The sequence below is a fragment of the Coturnix japonica genome, chromosome 19 (assembly GCF_054131305.1).
Source record: "Coturnix japonica strain WE chromosome 19, WE-NBRP24, whole genome shotgun sequence".
Taxonomy (NCBI): domain Eukaryota; kingdom Metazoa; phylum Chordata; class Aves; order Galliformes; family Phasianidae; genus Coturnix; species Coturnix japonica.
The window spans coordinates 521,520-540,317 of record NC_140681.1 but is presented as its reverse complement, the minus strand read 5'-3'; the positions used below and the strand labels follow the sequence as shown (position 1 = coordinate 540,317).

The 18,798-nt window shown below is 49.2% G+C and overlaps 1 protein-coding gene across 8 annotated transcripts in view; it reads right to left on the bottom strand.

The window, feature by feature from the left end:
* LOC146757723 (RNA-binding protein Raly-like) overlaps positions 1 to 18,798 on the bottom strand; it is a 114,300-nt gene that overhangs the window by 51,763 nt on the left and 43,739 nt on the right. For 6 of the 8 annotated variants that reach the window (XM_085519963.1, XM_085519962.1, XM_085519961.1 and 3 more), the window contains one exon: positions 8,541 to 8,630. The exons of the other annotated variants lie outside the window; for them this stretch is intronic. The gene's annotated coding sequence lies outside the window, so the exon portion shown is untranslated. The remainder of the gene's footprint in view (positions 1 to 8,540; positions 8,631 to 18,798) is intronic. 8 annotated transcript variants of the gene reach the window in all.

The following is an 18,798-nucleotide window of genomic DNA, read 5'->3' as shown; positions in this document are numbered from 1 at the left end:
ACTCAGAACCATTTTTCTACGGCCATTTCCCTTGGAAAAACCCATTAAAGTCACATCCATCCCCCTGAGAAGACTCTGTTATGGAGCATCTCCATGAGGTTCAGCTCTCCAACCTTACAACATTCCCCATCACCTGCCTGCAAGCACTTCTCCAAACCAACGCTGTGTGATTTTACTGCTGAGGTCTGTTATGAGTAGGTGGGAGGCCCCAATAGTTCTGACCTTCAGGCTTTGCATTCACCCAGGATAATGCTCATCTAAATAAAAAGCCACGTGCCAGACACTCAGACTGGCAGAAGATCAGCCGCCCTTCTCTGATTAAAATATTTAGCGCTGACTTATCCATAGCCAAGAGCATCTGGTATTCAGAATCTGTGACTGCAGTGCAAAATGAGTAATGCTCTTGAAAAGTCAAGCAGGTAACTGAAAAGTAGCTTACTAACATTGTCTGATCCTGATTTGAAAAATCCCAGTGGAAAAGCTGCGGGTTACGTGTTCGAACAGGTCCTTCTCACACCAAAATCAGCACACAGGCTGGGAAATCCTTTTGAAGACGGTGGGAACTGCAGCACGAGAGCTACAAGCACTGCCAGCTGCCCTCATCCCCCATAACAGCCCCCAAACCTTATACCTCACATTGTCCATCGAGTCCTGAACCTCTGGTCCTGTCTGTGGGCTCAGAAAGGAAGAGCTCACTGTAATGGTCAGCTGCTCCTCCACACACTTAAACACGTTTTCCTCCAATTGCAAAATAATATGAAGTGCTTTGCCAATATTATAGGTTTTATGTGCTATAAAGCAGCATTTGGGTGCATTCCTGATTTCCGCACAGCTCTGCCTTACAGTGTTGCCCTAATTATCCATTTCTGTTTACGACGTGCAAAGGAAAAGCTCAAATGCAGCTTTCTACCCCCTGCAAATACAGATATTGTTGTTTATTTATAGCTCCTGATTTGCAGAGGACCTATAGAGACAAGCAGAAACGTCATTTCCCAGGGAAGGCAGATGTACTGAATCAATCCCCATGCCGAGGGGCCTGGGGTATCTCATAAAAGAACCACAATTCACAATAGAAGATAAATTGCCGAAGCCTTTACGCATCCCTTCCTGTCAGTTGCTGTCTCAATACAAACTTGGAGAGAAAAAAAAGAAGCAAAGGCCCTTCTCCTGGCTCCAGCTTCCCTGGAAGCACTCAAGGCCAGGTTGGATGGGCTGTGAGCAACCTGGTCTAGAGGGAGGTGTCCCCGCCTATAGCAGGGGGCTGGAACTCAGTAATCTTAAGCGTCCCTTCCAACCCAAACCATCCTGTGATTCCGTGATTCTAACAATCCAACCAACAATGCTTGATCAGTGTCTTAGGGCACAGACCCTCCTGGGGACCCTCCTTTGCTTGGGCACCACTCTCAAGGGGCTGATGTGTCCAGGCCCACTGCTGTCCAGAGCTATTTCACCTCCTTAGACTCATCTATCTCTGCAGTTATTTGTGTTCCAAGTCTTCTTAACAGCAAACATATGTACAGCTTTGGGTAGATCATCACATTTTTTGAGCCACAGCATACTCAAATCTTACAGCTGTTCTAGATCTTAAAAACATATATATGGTTCCTGCCATTGACCCTCTCCAGCTGTTGGGCTCTGACTGCAAATCACACAGTTGCAGATGACAAAATGACCTGCCTATCTGCAGTAATGTGTTTTCCAAACCCAATGTGGTACTGTCAGGAGCTGGTCTGTAAGTTAATGGACCATTTATTTACAGATCATACATAAAAGCATTCAGTTCTTTGTAACCAGAGTGAAGCTAAAGTTTCCCTCTCTGTCTGAGCCCACAGAATCACCTGCTGTGATTTGGGCTGTTCCTGGTGGGGGGCATCTGGAAGACAGAAGAGTTGTGTATTTCCCTTTAAATGCAGCTTCAGATCAGAAGCACAGTGGGCTGTGGGCAGCCAAAGCTTCCCCAGAAGAGGTACAGGCACACGTTGTCATCTCCAGGATAACAGGAAGAATAAAGAGCCACTGGGAGCACAAACCTCTCTCCTTGGTCAGAGCAGAAACCTGGTGGAATCCGCCCCATTGGGTCCATCCCTGCCCCAAGAGCACTGGTCTGCTCAACAGGGATGCTCGTGGGTTGTGGCCACCAAACCTCTTCACTTTGAAAGAGGCTCATGAGAAAAGGTCCATTTCTTCCTTAAAGCAAACAGGATGAAAATAATGCTGAGAACATTTTGAGATGCTGAGAGTATGGGGTGGAAAATAAGAGTGAGTAAGGTGGGGACCTACCAAGCAGCAATCTCAGCCTTGTTGGGTCAGTGATTGCAATGAAGCAAGGTCACTTAATGGGGGGAGAAATAAAGCCAAGCAATCTTCAGGGGAAGGGAAGAGTAGGAGACGACGTTGGCAAGCACAGGGTGAAATCAAACGGGAGAAATCAATAAAGGGAAAGAACGGGGGGGGGGGGACGATGGGACATGGGAAGAGATAAATTAAAGGCTTGCCCAGGGGTTATGATGGCTAGTGAGCAATAAATTAAATAAAAGAGGGCAATAGGGAGAGCAAGGTAGTGTGAAAAATTAATTAAAAGGAAGAGAGGCATAACCAAAGCATAAAACATGGGTGCTGGCGGAAAGATTAGAGAACTCGGGAATGAAGAGGTTTTGAAAAGTGTAATAAGAGCCAAAGCAGAGGCTGTAAAGGCTGTGACCGCATGTGAGGGTCAGATAAACAAGGCAGATGCATTTCAAGAGAAGGAAATAAACACTGAGGAAGAAAGTAAGCACCCTGCAGAGGGAGATGGCGTTGCTGATATGGGCTGCTGGTACACCGAGCCTCACTCCTTGCTTTGTGCATGTCCCTTACCTGCATCCAACCACCCTCCAACCATGCACACCTCTGCCTGAAAGGACACTGCACATGGGTTGCTGTAGGATGAGGCACTGCAAGATGGAGTATTTTGGCCAAGATATGCCCCAAATACTGCAATCTTCTCTCCTGCTCCCATCCCTGGTCTCTATACCAGCCTCCAGTCTGCTCCTTCAAGCCTCTCCAGCCTCTTCTTGCTCATCACCACAAAGCTCCTTAAATCAGTATTTCATCTGAGGGCTGTTAATTGCCTCTGGGGGACTTCTCATGAGCAGCAGGGCTGCATCTTTTAGAAGAGCCTTAGAGTGTAAAGGTTATGCACAGGGTGAGAAATAATCATGGGGATATTTTCAGGCCCCTCAAATCCCATAAGAAGAGAAAAAATTGGGCAAGCCTGTTTCTCACCTGCCTTTAATTCAGCGTGCTTTGAAATGGACAGTCTGACCCAGAGCCGGAGAAGGTGAGGGTAAGCAAAAGATACACATGCCAGATAAGTGAAAATGGGATAATAAAGGCACTCGAAGCCTTATTATTACATTCCAACAGCAGGAGGGGTAATGCAATAAGAAAGCAGAGATGAGGAGCAGGCTGAGCCCAGCACCACAGCTCGGATCCATGCAGCACAAAGGAACCCATGCACCTCAGTGGCACCCAGCAGCAAGACAGACAGCACTCAGAGGGGAAGTAGGACAGAAAGCCATGGATAATTAATAACAATGCAGAAAGCTAAGTAGGTTCCCTGACCTCTCCCTGCCCTCACCAGCTTGTCTCTGGCTTCTGTTTAAAGTGGATTATAAATAGCGAAGTGATGGTGTGTTTTACCTACAGATAATAGTAGGTAATGTCCTGGGGAGGCTGCAATGCAGGCAGACAAGGCAAGGGGTAAATTCCAAGTCCTTTCTAATAAACCAGAGCAGAGCCACAATGAAGTAGTAAGGCTTGATACAAGGAAATATCAGTGCAGGGCTGAGACAGGCACTGGGGGATGCTCAGGTTTGAAACTTTGGTCCCTTAACACTTCCAAAGCAATAACCTGTTTAATTACCATTGAATCACTGAAATCATGGACTGCTGCAATCCCTGTTTGTCCGTCTGCTTTGAAAGGAGTAGGAAGACTTGTCCCTGCACAGCTTGTCCACCAAAGGTCAGGACAATGCTGGTCCTCCAAGGTTAGACATGCTGTCCTGAAGTCACCTTTATTGCCCCTGTGTTTTTCAGTGCCACTTCCATCCCCAATAATAACAAAAAACCCCAAACAATTCAGAGAAGAGAAACACCCTGCCCCACACGTTCAGCATAAATACGGAGATGTGTGGCACACAGCATCCCCTGGATGTCACAGCATGTAAGGGAAAGCAGTCCAGCCTCAGCTCCAGGCAGCATCAGGTCCCTCCCATCAGTGCTGGTTCCCTATGTTACACCACAGCCCGTGAAAGGTCACTGCCTTGCAGGGGAAATGTGTGCGAAGATGGAATGCTACAGAAGGGGGATGGTAAGATAAGCAACTTTGGGGCTAATTCCCTTAAGTTCCCAAATCAAATCTAGCTTGAAACCAATCTCAGACCTTGTACAAAAAGCCTTGTAGGTGGAGAAACAAACCAAGATGGTGAGGATCTATCTGGTGGTTTGGATATGGAGGAAAAGAACCCACCCACAGGCCTTCTGGCCATAGGTTTGTTTCTCTACAAGGATTTAGGATGTCTGAATATAACCCATACCAAGCACATGGGCTTCCTCACCAACTCATGAGATGAATGCATACTCCCAGCTGGGGGATGCACTTTGGACAGACCACTTAAAGGTGACCTGAACTTTGAGCATGGAGTTATCTTTGGCCATTGCAGAAGTGACTCGTGATTCTCTGCTATCTCGGTCAAAATTAACCTTCAAGAGTTGAGATGCTCTGAGAAACAGATAATTTCAAACAGCAAATCCAGGAATTAAAAACCAACCCCCCAAATGAGATAATTTAAACTGACATGCTATTTTGATAAGCTCAAGATTTGCAGAGAACGTAACTCTCAGGCACAGCGCTTATTATGAATTACTTGCTCATTTGGGTTGATCATAGACAACCACCTCAGTGCCAGAATGTAATCACTGACTCAAGAAAGTGTTCTAACCCATGGATTTGAGAATGCTTTGACTGAATTAACAGGTTTAAAATCAGGCATATGCTTGACTTTCTTTGGTTCATCAAGGTTGCAGGTACAGGGCAAAGGATGATGTCAGCTACGTGAAGATGTGTTCCATTTGCTGTTCACCTCCCACTACTACAGAGCAAGGAAGCGTGGCATGAGCAGGAACAAGGACAGAGCTTCTGTGCAGAGCTCATGGCTTGTGCTGAATGCAGTGTGTCAGGGCTGGGCTCCTGCAGGAAAACCACATCTGTGAATAGAACTGCCTGGGTTCCTGCTCAGAAGAGGACAAGAGCAGAAAAGGGGAAGAGCAGACACAGGCAAGAGATAGGATCAGAAGAGAAGAACAGAAGAGGAGGAACTGAGAGGATACAGGTAAGAAAGAAGGGGAGGGGAGGTGGAGGGAAGGAAAGAGGAGCAGGAAAGGAAATGAGAGGATACCATTAAGACAGCATTGGAGGAGAAGAGAAAGTGCAAGAGGAAATGAGAGGGTACACTTAAGACAGAAGTGGAGAAAAGAGCACAAGTGGAGAAGAGAGGATATGACAGAAGTGGTGCAGAAGAGGAATAGAGGTGCTGAGGAGTAAGGGCAGAGGTTAAGGGAGAACAGCAGTAGAGGGGAAAAAAAGGATACAGGTCTGCATAGGTAGGATAAATGTGTGGGCACAAGGAGAGAATGTTTCTGTCCTGCACAGCTTCAGAGCTGGCTGTGAGCAGGGCTGATCAGGAGCTTTGCAGAGAGCACTCCTGGTGCTCGCAGCCACTAACTAACTCCCTATCATCAACCAAAACCATCCAGAGGAGCTCTCCTTCCAGATCTTGGCCTCACTGCCAAGAACGTGGCTTTTCCAGCTCAAAACTTGTCCAGTTCCTCATGCAAGAGGGCCCTGAGCTCCTCTCACAGAGGATGGGCTCAGCACTGGTTGCCTAAGAGCATCTTCCAAACAACACAGCACAGATAAGAGGGCAGTCGTTCCTAACTGGATCTTCACATTCTCCTGCTGCAGATGAAGATGTGAGAATGTCAGCCCTTGAGGGGATTTGCATCCCTCCTCAGCCCAAGCTGCCATCACTCCCACCCATGGCTCACAGCCCCATCTCACCAGACAACAATCACAAGCTTATCTCAAAAGGCCAAAGAAAGATTTGCACTCTTCGACTGATCTCAACGCTATCTCCACTGTCACATGCTGGGAGCAAGCACAATTAAATCTGCTTATCCTCATGAGCCCCCTTTGGTTTCTGGGGGCAGCCTGAGCTCTCTGCGCCTACAAAAACTCAGCACAGGTGTGACAGACCCACATCCAGCTTCCAGGCAGCTTTTTATCTGCTTCTCCTTCCTCTCTTCTTCAGTTGGTCCAGATTGGGGGGGGGGTGGGAGGGGGGGGAGTGTCTCTTTATTTCCATATTTCACACAGCTCAGTTTGCTTATTACTCGTCAGCCACTACATGGCTGCAGAGGGCAGCATGCACATCCCACTGCTCCGCCTGCAGAGGGGATGGAACAAATGCACACCATGCACCACCCAGCCACCACTCACTGCTAAGACCAAGCTCTGGGCACTGCAGGAGGCAGTGGGGACAGGTCTGAGGCCCTTCCTCCCTTACACACTTTGTCTTATCACCTGGAAACGGCTTGAGAGTGCTTCCTATCACTTGTGTTTCGTTTTCAAGCACACTAAGACCACTGCAGACAACAGGAGGTTCCTGTGCTCCTGCAGACACTTGAGCTTCAGAGAGCAAATCATCTGTCCATGGTCACAAAAAATATCTTAGGCATGGAGGGTAAGCTGGTCCTACAAGTAGGATGTTTTAGACTCGTTCACAACCTCAGTGCCCCACCACCATCTGCTCCTCATCCATGCATCCCAAGCACCGGCACCTGCACGTCCCTCCTGACCCACAGCATCTCTGCTAAATTAAGCAACCTGTTACATCGCTTCCTTCCTCGGCCCACAGGGTGCTAAGAAGGTCACTGCCAGATCGAAGCTTAAAGGGTGAGTGAGCGCCATCTTAATCCTGAGAGGACAGGAACTGCTGGAGCTGATAAACAACCTGAATGAGTGATTACAGTCTGGATTTATTTGCCATCAGATGCTATGATGGCCCTCTCCAATGCAAGCTGCTTCTAAAGCAGCAGAAAACTTCAACCGTCCTCAAACCCTTAAAGGATGCTCCCCATCCTCCCATGATAGGACACTTCCAACCCTCTAAGGGTCAGCTCAATAGCAGGTTATTTCTGTCACCTCCTCAGCACTGCTGAAATAACAGGCATTTCCATCAGCCTTCCCCATTCCCATTCTGTGAGCTCCCAGCAAACCAGAGGGAGAAGTGAGAAATGGAAAATCAAATAATCATCCAGCAGGTTGCAGGGTTCAGGGTTGCAGGGTTCAGGAGCGCTGTGGAAGCAATGAGCTCGTCAGCTGCAGGAGGTGCTGCAGCCCAAGCAGCACGTTCAAAACCAGAGGTGTTTCTTCCATCTCACTGTTTCATTTGCTGAGTTAAATCCTGGTCTCTGGAATACTTTCACTGATACTAAAATGAGGTATATGGAGCAAGGAAATGGTTGGAGATAAATCGTAAACAAGCCCAAATCCCATTTCAAATGTGTTACAGCACGGCTGCGAGCCCAGCAGAAGTGGAAAGTGAGGAGTTGCTTTTATTCATCTGTATGGGAAATGGAGGGGAAATTCCACTGCTGAATTCAGGTTACTGTGCCATGCTCCTATCATGCATTGTGCACCCAGTAAGTCCTGACATTCTCATGTATTCTCTGCTGAAGCAAACTGCAGCTTTAGTTCAGCTGGAGTCCTTTTCCTGTGTGCTCAGTGAAACAAAACTCCCACAAAAGCAGCAAGACATCTCCCAGCTCAGGACTGTCCCAACTTCATCACTCAGAGAACACAGCAAGTTTATAATGCACCAGTGGTTCCTGGACCAGCATTTCTCAGTATGATGTGGGGCACACTGAGCCCCAAACCCTCTTCCAGCCCTCCACAAACAAGCTACTTCCAGCTCAGCCTGCTTACAGGGCCTTGTGTTGGGGCTGCCCTTGGACCAGACCTCCCCAGTCTGTAGGGGAATAGGAGCTCTGCTGTCCATGTGCCACCTCCAGGGCTCTCTCCCAGCTCACCACACTCAGACTCCTCCACCACAACAAACTGCACACATGACTTTTAGCATAAATATAAGCAAGGCATCAGGAATCAAAAGATGCTGAACCCACCACATCCAAACAGACAGCCATCTGCCCACGCAGGGGTCATTAAGGTACTCCAGTCCCTGCTGCCAACAGCATGGCAGGAAACAGCAGGCTCTCAGCACTGCCTTCCCAATCTGCCTCCCTGAATGCCAGGATGAGAACACACACAGCAGGCGCAAAGGGAAAACCATCAGCCCAAATCAACTAAAAAAGAAGCAGCACCTGATGCCAGGTGTCCTCACTGCCCACAGCATAGAGCCTGTCCTCACACAGCAGCAGCCAGGATTCACCTCAGGGCTCTATCACATCACTCACCATGTGCAAAGGGATGTGCTACTCACCGGGAATGGTGTGGGCACTTGGGTTTGTTAGTCCTTCCCGTCTCCGGTCTGGAAGCAGCTGCAGCACCCCTCAACCGTCTCACCTTCGTCCTACAAGAATCAGGACACAGAGATTTCTACCAGCTGTGGTAATCAGATAATCCAGTACTTTCTAATCCCTAGCAGAGGAGGGTATGCTGCACTGGAAAGAAAAGCCCCTGCCTGTATGTCTGCAAGGATCAGACCCAAGCCCTTTGGACCTAAGGCTCTGAGCTGCTTAGCTAGGAGCTCAAAGCTGAGGAGACAGAGGCAGTTGTGTTCATAGGGCTGTGCACCAGGGACAGCTTACTTCAGATTGGCTCAGGCTCAGGAAATCCCACAGTGCCTGCCCCACTGTGCTAACGCTGTGCTTGCAGAATGGTAACCGATGGATAGAGGCATATAGGGATAGAGGCAGATAGGCTTCGGCAGCTCGGGGCCATGCAGCAGCAGAGCACAGCAGGACAACCCCTTCCCTTGCCCAGCCATCAGCACTGGGCCTGATGCACCCAGGAGATACTGCAGAAGGTCAAACTGGAATGGAGCGTTTAATTAAAATGGAAAAAGTATCATAGAATCATAGAACCACAAGGCTGGGAAGGACCTACAAGATCACCTAGTTCAACCATCCTCTCATTACTGTACTAAAGAGACAGAGGCTAAAGCCAGGTGGCCATGTAGCCACAGTTGCTGTCACCCAAGAACCCAATGGAAGTGAACTTGCAAATGGCGTTTCCTCAGTTCCCCTCTGTTTCAGTGGACCCACCATTTGGGTTTATTGGACCTCTCCAGAAATGTAATCTCACAGTAATCACTGAGTTCACAGATACCAGGAGAACAGGGTTCATAGATGTAGAAAAGGGGAGCAAACAAGAGATATCTGAGGTCAGATGTGGGGTGAGCAGAGCCCTGAACTCAAGATCTCCCAGTGATGCAGGGGATGTGGCAAATGGGGAGCTACAGAAGCAAATCCCAACCAGGTACGAGGAGCAGAGCTTTTACTGGAGATCTGGATGAAGTTCTCAATGCTTTAACCCATTCTTCTCCCAAACTCATCCATGTCCCTCAGTTGAGCTGAAAGTATTAATCTTGCACCTGAAACCTTCCATTTCTGATAAGAAATGTGTGTGGGGGTTGGGAGGGAGGAACAGAAGTACGAGGAGCAGAGGGACGCCGTGCTTCAATGAGCATCAGAGGCTCCTGAGCTCTGGTATTGACACCATGTTCTGCTGGAAGGCAAAGGGCAACGCTACTCATTTCTGTGCTCCTGAGGATGGGAAGTGGGACCCAGATGGAAGGAGGGGACACAGAGGATCCTCATGACTGCTACCAATATCAAAGGGGCTAAGAAAAGGAAATCCCCTCCTGCTAGTCTGTAACTCCTCATTTCCCAAACCTAAAGCTACTTTAAAGATGAACCTTCCATGCTCTTACACCAAGTTCATTACTACGTGAATCCTCATGAACTCAAGCAGGAGGAGCAGCAGGCTTTGGCCCGTCTGATTTTTCTAGAATCATTCCAAGCAATGACAGAAAAGTGAAGGAGGAAGGAAGTAAATATCCTGCCAAAACACCAAAACATCTTTCAAACAAAGTAACTGCACTGAAATGTGCTGTTTTATTTTCACTCTGTGCTTCCAAAGCATTTCCCTTCTCTCCCTGAATGATAACGGGCATAAAAATTAAATATAAATTCTCCAACAAAAAGCAAAATGCACTGAAGAGTAATAAATCACCGGGACTGGATGGCATTCGGAGGAAGCTGGGGGAAGGAATAAAGGATGAAATCGCATAGATACTGACTAAGATGTATCACAGACCCTTAAGAAAACCCACAAGAACTCATCTCCAGGGCTGAGGGTTCAATGGAGCAGGCTGAATTTTGATAAAGCAGCAAAGAAAACTTGCAGAGTGAAGCAGCAGAGGTGGCATACAGAGCAGTCCCAAGCAGCACGGAGAGACTCATCTGGATCCCATCCCTGCTTTATGTGGCAATGAAGTCCATAGAAAGGCTGAGATCGTGCGCCAACCATGGCCCAGTGTGCTGGCACTGACAGCAGGGTCAGCTGGGGACTCCACAGAAGACAAAGTGGGACTGGCCCTGTGCTGCACTGGGGACATGGGACACGGCCATTTCTGAACAGCAGCTGTCATGGGCTGAATGCTTTCTCACCTGATGACCCGAGATTCCTACATCTGCATTTCCAATAACCTGAAATGCTCCCTGGGGCATCGTACAGAAGCACAATATTCTGGAAACACTATAGATCAGCACTCATTTTCTTCTTCTAAACAAGATCACCTTTAGTTCTGCAGGCACCTCCTACTTCATTAAACTTAAAGATCTTGCTCCCCAGGGGTTTCCTCCTCAACAGGGGCAGGAAATGAAAAGACAGAAATGCAATTTAATTGGGGATGAAGCTTCATCTTTACGCCTCCTATCATCATTACGTGTCATTTACAAACAAGCAATGGAGCAGGTGTGAAATGGCACCAGCTCCGGATGCACATAAACAAGGTTGACACCACCAGTATGTCTCAGCGAGATTCAGATGGTGCAGCTTGAAAACTCATTTTCCCTTAAAAAGATACAGGAAAGAAGAAATGGCAGCTTTACAAAGCCCAGTGGTGTGAAAAGGAGCCGATTCCAGCACCTTGTAAAACCTTCCTGGTGCAGGGCTAATGATGGTGAACTGCAATGATGACTTGGCACTTGCCTTCATGTGACACAGAGGTGCCAACAGCAAAACTGCTGCTCCTGCTTCTTCCTCTGCAGTAATGACTTTGCCTGCCCGTTCCCTGCTGGATGAAGCATCGGGCTCAGCTTGATGCATCCTCTTCTGCTTGCAGGTGATAGTGCAGCTCACAACTCCAGATGTGACACTGAAGGAGTCGAGGTGGATGGGAGAGGGCTCTGCTCTCCCTCTGGTTGTCCAAGCCCTTTCTCCATGCCACAGGACTAAGGACCAAAGTGATGAAACTCTTGTCGAGGCACTAATGAGGATTCAGGTGGGCATCCAGCAGAGAGCAGAACCAAGGAGGATCAAGGAGAACTCTGTGTTTCCAGGTTACTGGGTTGTTTGCTGGCTTGGTTTCATGTGACAGCATGTATCTCCTGAAAAGGCAATGAGTGCAATGCGAGATCTCCAGCCTTTGTGCCTTTCATGATGGTACCGGTAACACCTTGGATATAAATAGTCAATTTTCCTCCTAACAAATGCCATTTCTGTATCTCCGCCTATGGGAGATGGGAGTGAACCGTGTTAACTACTGCACTCTAATTAGCAGCTGCCCATCGTTTTCATTTTAAGCAACACACCAGTGCAGTTTTGTTCTTCCAGTCCTCCTTTAATGTCGCATTTTCCCTGCGGTGGATCAATATTCACATCCCCTCAATGGAGCTCACCTGCTCACCCAGCCCTGGGCCAGGGCTGCACAGCAGCTGAGCAGATCAGACGCTCTCATTGACTGCATTAGCAGAGCCCAGCTTTGCATCGTGCCTTCCCTGCAGGAAAGCAGAGCAAGAAGCTGAGCTCTTTCTGTAATTGAGACATGAAATTCTAAACCACCTCCCAGCCACGGCCGGGCTCAGGGACAGGTCAGTTTTCCTGCTCCACTTCAAGGGACACAGACACGGCTCTTTGCTGCTGCTAATTTTAAATCACGTCTCCATCTTCTGCCTATAAATTCTCCCCTGCTGTCAAAGGGTGAGCAGGCCATCCAGAAGGCTATTTTTCACAACTCTGTTAATCTGGGAGCACCTTTCTGCCTCCTCCCAGCATGAAAACGCTGACAACAGAGCTAGGGGTGGCTGCAGGAGTGCAGGCTGTGCATGGGGATCACTGCCCTTCATGGGGCAGAAGGAATGCAGGAGCCCAGGATCAGTTCCCAGCCCCTCCTCAAAGCCCTCTGCTCAACCTTGGCCTTCTCAGCCCCACCTCTGCTATCTGTGGCTTAAAGGCACCTCCCACAGGTGGTCTTGCAGATGAATTAATGCTTGTCTTACAAGTAATCTGTTAGAATGGGTACGACAGCCCTGTTAGAATAAAAATGGGTATTTTTCCCCTTGCTTCACCACTGGCTTTAGGAATGAAGTCGGGGATGACTGTAATCCGTTATGTCAAGGGTTAGGGCTGAGCTTTTTACAAGATTTGTGCATGCTCAGCTCCAGGATCTTCTCCCCCATCACCTGCTGTCATTTCTTGGTGATAAACAGCACTAAGGAGGAGCAGCTGCAGGGAGCAGAGTGAGGTGGGACCCTCAGGAAAGCAGCCCCCACCCCAAGGAGCCATCAGATGGGATGGAGGGCTCAGCCATGGGGACAAGGGCTTGGGACCAACCCTCTCTCTGCAGGCAGCAACATGGAGCTCAGCCCTTCCCACTCCTCCAGGGATAGCCCTGGCCTGGAAGCAGCACCCAAACCATCTCCAATCCCATTCCCAGCAGTGGTTCCCCCCATCTCTAAAGCCCCAGCAGACAAAACCCACCAGAGCAAGAGGTGCTGCTGAATCACAGCGCAGCAGGAGCCCATGGAGACAGCAGAGACCCCAGCCATGGGGATAACTGGCTTACACGCGTTTAATCCCTGCACCCAGTGATCAGCTCAGTTCAGTGTTTGATTTCCTACAGGTCCAGTCCGGCAGGTTGGCCATTGTTCTGCTCCATTCTCTCACTCATTTATACGTACATTATCCACTCTCTAAATCATCTGTAATAGCTTCTTTACTCACATGCCCTCCCTTCTCATTCCAGCACCATCGGCACAAGGCAGGCTGCAGATATGAAGAGCCTGACATTTCCCTTTTGAGTCATTTGCAGCGGATTTCTTGCCTGTTTGATGTAGTCGTTTTGTTCTCGGCGCTGATGTGACATTAATTATTTTTAAATATTCTTATCTGTTACACACAGCTCTGTTTAGATAAAGGTCAGTGTGTGAACCCCCTGACAGCACTCGTCGCTGCCATGCTCTACAGCCAATTTGTCATTCCCTGCCTTCAATAGCCTCACCTTAGTTGCAGTCCACTTTCCCGTTAATTCAGGCACAGTGGAGAGCCAATAAAAAATGGGAAATATCTCTACTGCTCAGATTGGCACTTGGGTAGGAAATTATTACCTTGAGCAGTACCAGGTCAGGTAAGAGTGCCCATGCAAATCTAGCAGCAGTCTCTTATGAAGGAACCTTACTGCTGCCCCCAGAACTCACATGTACTTCTCTAAATGAGAGCCAGCTGAGCCTGACACAGCAGGGTCAGTCCTCGGGATGGCACACAGTGCCTTCTCCTAGGTCAGCCTGCAGTGGGATAACTGCATCAGCACAGAGATGGAGCGTGGCTGAGGTTGAAAGGAACCTCTGGGCCCACCTGGTCCAGCCCCTCCAGCACACACAGGACCACGTCCAAAAGCCTTTGGAGGGGACAACCAAACAGTTCCAGTCCCTGTGCCAGTGCTCCATCACCTGGATATGGGATGGATCCCCTGAGCCTCCTCCGCTCTGGGCTGAGCAGCTCTCAGTTTCTCCTCCAACCCCTTTACCATCGCAATGGTCCTTTGCTCTCTCCATTAGCTCTCTCCTTGTGATGGCACCCACGGGTTTTGGATAGGGATGGAGAGCCAACCCCCAGGCAGGAGACACACACCAGCTGTAGGACACCTGCCCGGCTGGAGCAGCACTGCAGACATTCATTCCACTTGGAGCAGCAGTGCCGTGAGTCCCAGAACAGCCAGAACGAGCTGTGACCTTGAGTGGCTCCCCCAGGAGATAAGGTGGTCATCCAATCTCACACAGACCCACGTCAGCAAGGCACGAACAACAGCCTGCAGGACACTGAGCCCACAGCAGTGGGGAGCGTCACAATTCCAGGCTCATCTTACACAGCTCCTGGGATAAGTGTCAGGGCTGGCAGCCCCGGGTGCCCCCATAAAACCTATTTTACTGTTCAGTTGAAATGTATGAGCTTTTACGTCTCCATCCAAAGTGCTTCGGCGCGCAGCTTCCCTCCAAGCACACAAATAGCCCTAATTACATCAAGGGAACTGTTCGGATGCTTAAATTGAAATCCGTGCTGAAGCGAGCGTAGGAATGAAGCCTGTGGTAGAGAAAAAGGGAGGGGTAAAGAGGGCAGTGAGCTGAGCCTTCAGCCCCACAAAGCTGGGGAGCAAGGGGATGCAAGAGGAGGAGTGGGTACATGCAAAGGTGAGCCTGGCCCAGGCAGGGCTGCTCCTGCCCACCCATAGCAGAGGAGCATCGTGACCAAATGCACGGCGCTCGCTTCAGCACTTTCCAAAATGGAAAGCATTTGATCAGTTATTCAAAGTGACAGTTAATTTTACATTGTGCTAAATCGTCTTCTGCTTTTATTTAGAAGGGAATAAACTCCCTCCCCCGGCCCCCATCTTCTCTGTGTAAAACACAAAAAAACATCACGTTCTGCTGAATGTAAGCAAGCAGCTCTTCTTCTCTATTCCTTTGTATACAAGCAAGATAAAAGACAGAAAGGTAAACTGTTTGGGGCCCTTCAGTTCTAGATTCAAGGGACGAGAGCTCACAGCACCATAAATCTCATGGGCTCTGTCACAGCCCAGGGGGACTTTATTCAGCACAGCCACCAACAAGGTCTGCTCCAAAGCCACATTCACAACCTGGGTCCCCACAGCTTAGTTACACCAGTGAGAGGGGAAAAGGAGTGTGCTGACCAACACCTCCCCTTCTCCCAGATAGGACATGATGAAGGCTGAGGGCTGGATTCGTGTGTTCAGAAAGGTATGAGCTACCTCAGGTCCTCGCCAGCTTTGGGGACAGGGTGTCCTGCAGCTAAAAATACAGAGACAAGTCAAAAGTCAAGGCTAGCAAAAGGTGATGGTAGGGTGGCTGAAGACAAAAACAGAGCCTGTTTATTTATTTAGCCAGTGACCAGCTTGCAAGAGAGACTGAAACACCCTCACACATGCTGCTTGCATGACTGACAGGCTCCTGCCAGCTGGAGGAGTCCAATTTCTCAGGCAGACCCAGGGGTTCCCTCTCCCCATCCCTCTCTGCAGGCTCACAGCCTTTCCTCAGATTATTTCAAGCTGTGGCACTGAGCAGGACAGCAGGCAGGAACCCAGTGAAATGGCACGGGATGGAAACAGGGTTGTGCTGACACAATGCTGGGACTCATTAGGAGCTGCTGCTGCATTATCCCTATGTGCAGCCGGTAAACTCCAAGCTCCTATATGATCCCTGCCCAGATTTGTCATGAGCTTGGGGCATTCAAGCTGTAAATCCTTCCCAGAGGCTCCATCGCTGACAGTGATGTGCTGGGACGTGTCATCACCTCAGTGTGCAGCACGCTGCAGCCTGCTGTGCCATGGGTCCTGTCCCACTGCTGCGGGTGCTACAGGGCCAGAGGCAAAGTGTGCAGGTCTACTGCCAAAAGAAAGGGGACACGACTGGCAGGTTGCAGCCCTATGGGATGGGGATGGTGTTTGAGCCATGGCTGAGGCAGCCACACTGCTGGCCACAGCTGTACAACACCAGCGTCAGTCCCAAGGTGTTGGGATGTCTCTTAGAGCTGGGCCTGGGGAACAGCCAGGCACACAGATGACATCAGGGCACCTTCATTGCACAGCCAACCACCGTCCTGTTCCTCCCAGCAGGACACTGCATCCCTGTGCTCTGCAGGATGCTGTGGGTACTGGGGCACACGGGATACAGAGAGGACTGCACAGGCACCAATGTGCACAGACCCATCCCAACCAAATTATTAGCAAACCACTTTAACACAGTGGATGGAACAACCAACTGTGCCACCTGAGACACAGCCATCACCAGCAGCCATCTATCAGCTGTAAGCAGGAAGCCAGGCTTTCCCCAGGGCAGGGCTGGGTATCACGATCCAGGGCAGGATTTTATCCGGGCTCCAGAGCTCAGACTTGCCAAGATGCCATGAGTACCTCTGTAATAATTATGTGACACCTCATCCAGAAGACATCACTAATGGTGAGGCCTCACAGGGCTTCTTGTGGCACCACAGCAATGCAGGACTGGAAGAAGCAAGAATCACACACTTCCCAGCCCTGTAAAACCACCGAAGATCCAATATGAGCTCAATGAGCACAGAGACCCAAGCAACAAGATGGGAGATGCACTTATGACGTGCTGTTATCCTGGTTGGAAGTTAAAATGGCTGTGTGCATTTGGCTCCTTCCAGCCATCACAAACGAGGGAAAAGCTGCCACCAAGACATAGCCATCAAGCATTGCAAGACGGCTCTGGAGCAGGCTCTATGCCAACCTGAGCCTTCATACTGCACTGCTCAATTTAATTTGTGTTACTTCATTAACCTCAATGGATTTACACCCGAGACCAGTGCTGAAAAAAAATCAATTATCTGTCTATTTAACCTCATTGCCCTGATATTATTCCTTCTGTCCCATATATCCCCCCTCCTATAGCCAAGCTCCTGCAGACCTATCAGAAACAAGGGTGCTGCTGAAGGACCAACTGCACTCTGCACTACAGCAAAGCACAGAGTCCACATTGCTTCTGCAAGAGTGATTCCTATCAAAAGCTGCTGCAGAAACATTAATAGAAAGCTCCACTCAGGCCAACAAGTGCATTTGTTCCCTGTAACCTCTTATATGAATGCTGCTGGGGCTGCTATGAGTATTGCAATGGAGCTGGTGGCCCTGGGGGGTGGGGGGGTCTCTTCCCACCCCACCCTACAGCCTCTCCCATCCCCTACCTGTGGCACAGGCATCTCCAACACCCAGCACTGACCTCTTGGTATCACGCACAGCTCAAGCCAGGCAGGTGTACATTAATTCCAGGCTAAATTGGATGGTTTGTTGTACACAAGCAATTTCTTTTTTTTTCCCCTTAATGAAATGGGTGTATCATTATGATTAGGCATAGCCGTTACATGCAGCCTTTAATTAGATTTGTGTAATTAGGAATTGGCCAAATTATTTCAACACAGTGGAAAATATACTGCTTGACGGGGTTCTGTAACACTGCAGCAGGCTTCCAGGTTATAGCTGACCCATAGCTGAAACAAATGACAGCTCTGATTCTGAGCCATCACATGGAGTGTGGAACTCCAAACTTTGGGCAGGTTTTTTTGCACAGCTAAGAGGGTTGATCCTGCTGGAGTTTGCTGCTCACATCTTCCCCTGCACATCTGGGGAAGCTGCTAAAGGTCCACGTTCAGAGGGAACAACTGCATTTATCTATATGGATATAAGACATGAGGATATCTTGGAGCCTCTGTATGTGTATGTGAGAGAAACTGAGTTCCCTCCTGGCCTTCTGTCAGAAACATCTCATTACTCCTCATCTCAGCACTGCCCTCAAACTACTGTGTCTCCTCAGAGCGATACCCTCATTCTCTCTGGGATCCCTGGGTACCACTGCCTCTATAGCAGAGGAGGTGATTAATTCCAGGACAGCTCAGCCACCACTAAAACCACCAGAAGAAAACTGGGACAACACAGATCAGTCCACTGTACCTCACTGGATATCCTGCACACAGAGGCTTCTCCCTAAATCCACTCTTGCTTGAAGGAATGTTTCTACATTGCAAATTAACACCATCCAGCCTTGTGCTGACGGAAATGCTGCATAACTCACATTGTAACCCCACGTCTTCCCATATGGATTCCTTCCCTTGGATGTGAAGCGCTTCCTGGTGCTTCAGCACGTCCCCTCTCTGTGCCATGGTGAGCAGCACCAATGTACCTCCACACCGACCCACCCTACTGGTTCCTGTTTTCCACTAAAGTGCTCACTAAGACCTTTGGTTGCCCTGGGATGACATCTCCAAGCCTAAGAGGTGCTCTATCTATCTATGCAAGCAGCTCCATGCTCTCTGCAGCCCCCAGCATGGCTATGGCAGGGGCTGAGCTCTGCTCTCCCTGCTGCATCACAGCTTTAAGACTCCTTGAGTCTCCATCCTGAAGATGAGCTCTGCATGGGCTCAGCTCCAGCTCTGCAGAGTTACAGCAGGGCCTGAGAAAAGCTGCACAAGACAGAAAGTGCAGCCCCAATCTGTGGAGATGACAAAGCTCCCTGGCAGCCTTCTTGCAAGGTTTCCCACTGCACTGCCTCTCTTAGGCAGCAGCAGCACTGCACTGGCTGGGAAAAGAGGGAGTATTATAAAAGCAAGAGGGATACACAGCTAAGATAAAGGGGTAAGAGCGTTTGAATAAGGAGCACTTCAAAGTAGCTCCTTCACAAACACATGAAGGACCCCTAACAGATGTT